At 38.9% G+C, this 6,482-nt stretch overlaps 1 pseudogene; it reads left to right on the top strand.

Annotated features, from left to right (window-relative positions):
* Positions 1 to 5,618, top strand: part of LOC101646069 — a 30,050-nt pseudogene extending 24,432 nt beyond the window's left edge.
* The last annotated feature ends 864 nt before the right edge of the window (positions 5,619 to 6,482 follow it).

A 6,482-nucleotide genomic window follows, 5' to 3' on the forward strand; every position in this document is an offset into this window, starting at 1 on the left:
GAGTGAGACACCCTATCATAGTCAAAATTCCTGGGCACTTGGAGCCAGCTATGAGGTTGCTGTCCTGATTGCAATAGCTTACAAAAGTTCAAAGTCGCCACACTGCATCAAATCAACTGGGAATTCCACCCTTAGATATGTCTTTACTCTCGCTGACTTTGTACAGCTCTTCCCATAACCTGTACTCAATCCTGACGGCTAACCTTTTCTGGGAGGTTACAGGCTTCAAGATTGTCACCTGTATATGTTCCTACACTTGTTGAAGAGGATGTGGATAGTAGGTAACATGTATGTCTAGTCTGCCATCTTCTCAGACGTCCCTGTCATTTCTTCTTCTTCTTTTCTTCTTCTTCTTCTTCTTCTTCTTCTTCTTCTTCTTCTTCTTCTTCTTCTTCTTCTTCTTCTTCTTTGTTCCTTTTAGTCACTGTATTACAAGTCAGGAACTAAAGTGGATATCAATGTAAAACAAATTCTAAAGTAGTTGAGAATACTAAAGTCGGTTGCAAATAAGGATGTGTTTTATTTTTAAATATAGACAGAATTAAAGAGCATAGTTCAGTTTCAAGGTCATGTCAGAAATTTTAAAAAGAGTGATGTTGACAAAAACAGAAAAATCTTTCTTCAGTTTGTATTGAGTTACTGAAAGCATTTTACATATAGTCCATGGGAAACTGTGCACCTTTTCTGAGACTACAACAGAATATTTATACTCTTTCATGGGTCTGAAACATTATTCATTGAGTAACTGAATGGCTTAATCCCTCACTTCATTTATTCTCTGGTCATCCAATTCAATAATCATTTTCTGAAATTTATTTCTAAGACAATATTCCCCACTGTATTAAAGAATATTGCTTCAAATTGCTTTGCCATTAAAAAATAAGGATTATACTCTAAATTAATTTTAGATTTATAAATTTTAGATTTATAAAAAAAAGTCTCAAAGATAATACAGCTTTAAACTCCACACTCAGTTTAAATTTCCCCTAAGTTATGACTTAGCATTACTGTGGTATGCTTGTCAAAAATGAGAAACTAATTTTGGCATACTACTATTAACAACATTTAATGGTACTTTATTTCATTGGCATTTAAATAAATGGATTTTGTGCTATAAGATACATTTAGTTCTCAAGTCCTCTTACTCTTTTCTGGTCTGTGACTATCTCACACTCATTCCTTACTTGTGATGTTCACAATTTTGAAGGAACCAACTGATCAATTGTTTTGTATAATGTCTCTGAATGCAGATTGTGTTTAAATTTCTCAGTGATGGTATTATTATTACGTAGCCCAACAAATATTTTTTCTTTGTGTCTTTGCTTTTGGGCCTGTTCCTGGGGTTATTTGGAGCACAGATTCCAGAAAATGGTATTGAATAAACCACATCAGTTCTAGTGTCTTAAAATGGTATTGAATAAACCACATCAGTTCTAGTGTCTTTTCAGCTATGGTTATACTGATTTATTAATTTATTCTAATTGTAAATATGAGAATAAATTATATCCACAAATTGCAGCTTAAGACAAAAGAAGGTAAGGAAAAAGAATGAATTATTGGGAGATTTTCAAGGGAAGCTGTGACATACTAAGCTGACAATTATCAGGCGACTAGTCTGAACCCACCAGTCATTCTGCAGCCTTTACAAGATTGAAAGGACTGAAAACACAAAAGGACCACCCTTCTCTGTCCTGTAGGATCATGATGGACTAGATGTGATTAGACGGTAACGTTCTTCTGTGGGGTGCAGGAGGCTGTGCAGTATATACTGACACTACAAATCAGCTACTGCTTGAGAAGAGTGGAAAAGAAAATTTAAAAGACTTAGAGTGCCAAAAACATAAGACTGGATAGTAATTTTCAGAAATATTTTAAGATCTAATTCTTTCTTATTCAAATTATGCAGTATACACTTCAGTACACATTTTAATATATAGAAGTTAATGAATAATTCATGTTAAATGTTACAGAGGTCAGATTGACTGCAAGCTTCTTTGTAAGAAAAACTCATTTTTTAAAAAGAGTTCCTGAACAAGTGTAGAAGTTGTGCCACCTTATAACAAGATTGAGACATTAAAATTTTTTTTAAATCATTTTATTAGGGGTTCATGCAACTCTTATCACAATACATACATACATCAATTGTGTAAAGCCTGTTTGTACATTCACTGCCCTCATCATTCTCAAAACATTTCCTCTCCACTTAAGCCTCCAGCATTAGGTCCTCATTTTTCCCCTCCCTCCCTACCGCCCCCTCCCTCATGAGCCCTTGATAATTTATAAATTATTATTTTGTCATATCTTGCCCTGTCTGACGTCTCCCTTCACCCACTTTTCTGGTGCCTGTCCCCCAGGGAGGAGGTCACATATAGTTCCTTGTAATCGGTTCCCTCTTTCCAACCCATTCTCCCTCTACCCTCCCAGTATCACCACTCACACCACTGGTCCTGTAGGGATCATCTGCCCTGGATTCCCTGTATTTCCAGTTCCTATCTGTACCAGTGTACATCCTCTGGTCTGGCTAGAATTGCAAGGTAGAATTCATATCATGATAGTGGGAGTGGGGAGGAGACATTTAGGAACAAAAGTTTAAACTCTGAGAGACTCATTTTGAATTTCATAACAGGGTGAACATCTGGTAGGGTTGTTATCAGTCAAAATAAATTGACTGGTAGTGAACTGGGTACAAAAATATAAATAATTATATAGCACATAAGGAGTTTATGCCCAGTAATATGTTCCTAATTAGAGATTTGTTGACTCTCTTTCTATGTAGTCCTTGGTCACCCAGAGTGTGTGCTATAAACTATTGGGATTTTAGACTCCCTCCTTTCCAGGCACGCAAAATCCATCATAGGCCACGCCAGAAGGACTCAATGTGGAAACCCCACTAATTGAACTGGAATTTGCCTCACACTCATCTGTTGCCCTTGGACTTAAGGCTGAAACTCCAGTATGAGAAGAAACAGATGGCTGCTATCCCAAGATTAGGAATGTAGCTGTCATTGGCCTTTGTTTTGGTCTTTGCCCTGAGGATGCTCAAGGAATAGTTGCCTGAGATGACCACATATTTGCTATTTTAATACCCTCCTTGTTTTATTATGGCCTGTATTTATTGGGTGTAATATCATCAAAAGTTTTGCCATGTCACCAACCGCTTGTTGTAAAAATAGTGTACAGTCACTTAAGAGTCTAATCAGTACAAGTCAACAATCCATATCTTGTGTTCTGAAGGTGCTATACTTGTATAATTTCCTTTTCTCAACAATGTTTTAAATCCCATACCATTGGCTAAGTTAATGACACTATTTGAGGCTCACACTTAGTTCTAGCCCCAATCTAAGAAAACTTAGCTCTTATGACATGGCCCAGCTTGACGCTTGCCCTTATGAACAGATCCCTGAAGATACGGGATATGCTATAGCAAAGTATGGTAAAGAGAAGCATTACCTCCTTTCTTTACCACAGCATGTGCTCCTCCACTAATAACAGAGTATTATGAAAAGGACGAGTCATTTGTCAAATATGTTGCTTTGCCTGCTGTGTTCAAAGCTCTTACTGACCAGACATAGTGAATTTTTGTTCACATCCACCTGCACAAGGATAGCAGGCAACTCTATGCTCTCAGCGATTTGGCAAGTCATCAGAACAGTGCTGAGTCCTAGAGTACTGGCCTAGCCATGGTGAGAAATTCCATAGTTCTGGCTGTGCTAGTCTGGGTAGATTAGATAAATAAATCCAAAGATGCTCATATGTGTGTAGTAGAGAACTTTATATCAAAGAGTAATTGTATATTAAGAAAACATCTCAGCTCAGTATAGTTCAAATCTGTAAGTCCAATATTAGTCCATATATCTGAAACTATCTGTTAATTCCTCTTCACACTCATGCAAACTCATGCAATGAAGCTGAATGCAGAAAGATCGCAGGTCAGTGCGTGGAAAGTCTTGTGGATCCAATGGCAGTGGAAGCATCTCAGCACTGGCAGGGGTCTCCATGTGGGTCCTCCAGCTCCAGAGCTCTGGCTCCATCAGCATGGCCCCATGTGTCTTGTCAGCAAGAAGATGAAGTAGAGAGAGTGTGTCTGACCACCAGTGAGCTATTATCTCCATGGAGTCTCAAAATGAGGTCACCAAGCTGCAACCTAATTGACAGACTAGACTCCACCCCTTCTCAAGTTGACAGATTATGTAACTGCTATACTGGCCAGGGTGCTTTTGGAAATATGTGTCATGGAGGTCACATGTTTCACCAACAAACACCTGACGCTGCTGGCACTGAAGAGTGAATACAGCTCCAAATTGCTCTGCCATCTGTTCCTCCCTGGCTGCTTCAATGTTACCCACACTGCTTATGTCTACAGGTCATCTCATTGAGGAGATTTCTGAACGTCCTTTGGTGGTCGCAGACAAAGTAGAAGGCTATAAGAAGACCAAGGGCATAGTTATGTTTCTTAAGAAACTTAAGGCCTGGAATGATATCAAGCAGTTCTATGCCTCTCAGAAAATGAGAGCAGGCAAGAGCAAAATGAGAAACCAATGGATACAGCCAGGGACCATGCACTACCCTGTTTCCCCCAAAATAAGAGTGTCTTATGTTATTTTTTGCTCCCAAAGATGCACTAGGTCTAATTTTCAGGGGATGTCTTATTTTTCCATGAAGAAAAATACGGTATACATTTATTGTTTATTGTTTTATTAAAAGAGACCTCGTACTTCCTGTCTGCTCTGGCTGTGCTGCAGCCAACAGTGAGCTGCACGGAGGCACCCACCGCTACGGTCCAGAGTCCAGAGTTACGGTAGCTTCAGGGAGCCTTATTTTCGGGGAGGTCTTATTTTGGGGGGGTTAACTTATATTTCAGTGAGAGGCAAAATTGTAAGTAGGTCTTATTTTAGGGGGATGTCTTACTCTCAGGGAAACAGGGTATCTACCTTGAATACAATGGTATCATCGAGGCCTTAGGGAACATCCCTGGAATTACTCTGCTCAATGTCAGCAACAGAACATTTTAGAACTTGCTCCTAGAGGTATGTGGGGCGTTTCTGCATTTGGATTGAAAGAGACTTTCACAATTTGGATGAGCTATTTGGCACTTGGCAGGAAGCTGCCTGCCTGAAGAGTAACTACAACCTCTCTAATCGCAAGATGATCAATACAGACTTTATCAGAATCTTAAAAAGCCCAGGATCCAAAGAGCTCTCTGAGCACCACACAAGAAGTTTCATCGCAGAGTCCTAAAGAATAACCCATTGAAATACCTGATAATCAGGTTGAAGATCAATCCATATGCAAAGCCCAGGCTGAAGAACACCATTCTTAGGCAATTCCAGAATCCCAAGCTCTGGTAGCCAACGTGGCAGCAATGTTACAGGCCAAATCAGATACAAAGGGAGTTCTCCAAAGAAGCCTGTGGTGGTGAAGAGAGGAGGAAATAAAGCCGTTTTTGTGAAGAAGTCGAAGAAGCCTGTGGTGGAATGAAGGCTGCAGGTAGCAAGAAGCTCACCACTGGGAAGAAGCCCGCAGAAAAGAAACCTGCCACAGAAGAAATAAGCTTGCTGCACAAACTGTTCAATTTTATTACATACGAGCTGTCATTTTGGACGGCTTTTTCTGAATAAAGACCTGATTGAAGCAGCAGTGAAGGAGTATGGTGAAGAAACTAGATGGTGCCCTACTATCAGAAAGGACGATGTCAACTAAGCAGCCATTAAGTGAGCCATTGACTAACTCCATGGAAGAGGCACACTTGTCTCTGAGATGAAATTATTGTAAATAATGTGTACTAATTCTTATTCCTGCCTCTTCTTAAGATAACAAACTGGAACTACGTGCTATTCTCTTCCTAATAATGGTGAATTGATACTTAAGGAAATTCCAAGTTCATGTAATTTGCACTGTTCAAATACATCTTTGGATCAAAGGATGCCACATGAAGTATAAGTTGACTTAAACATTTAATACAACACAAACTGCTTCAAATAAAGTCAATGCGAGCTTCCTCCATTTCAGGTTAGCTGACACTACAGAAAATATTTGTTATGGGTCAACTGAATGAAGTGTGGTACATGGCATATATTCTGTATCTCAAAGACCTGATAGGGGGAAACTGATAGCATTTTTGGAATCGGCAGGTTAAATATATCCATAAATAAGTCTAACACTAGAGGCAACAAAATGTGTGTTGGCCAGCTGATTATTAGAAAAAAATATATGACCGAAGACAACTGTCCTCAATCATATCAGACCATGGGGCAGATAATATCCATACAACATCCCTGGTAGTATTAACCCTGATTGCTTGGGAAGGTTGTGTTTATCAAATTTCTCCACTGCAACACATGTGTTTTTCTTTCTCATATTCTATTTTTTGGAAGCAAATTCTTGTATGCAGTCCACATTCAAAATGAGTGAAAAAATACTATTTTTTTTATCTTGGACATGAAAACATCTACATATATTATTACTAGCAATTTTTTCTAAGG

This window comes from Echinops telfairi, unplaced genomic scaffold (assembly GCF_000313985.2).
Source record: "Echinops telfairi isolate 266 unplaced genomic scaffold, ASM31398v2 ScPeMD7_7401;HRSCAF=8416, whole genome shotgun sequence".
NCBI lineage: Eukaryota > Metazoa > Chordata > Mammalia > Afrosoricida > Tenrecidae > Echinops > Echinops telfairi.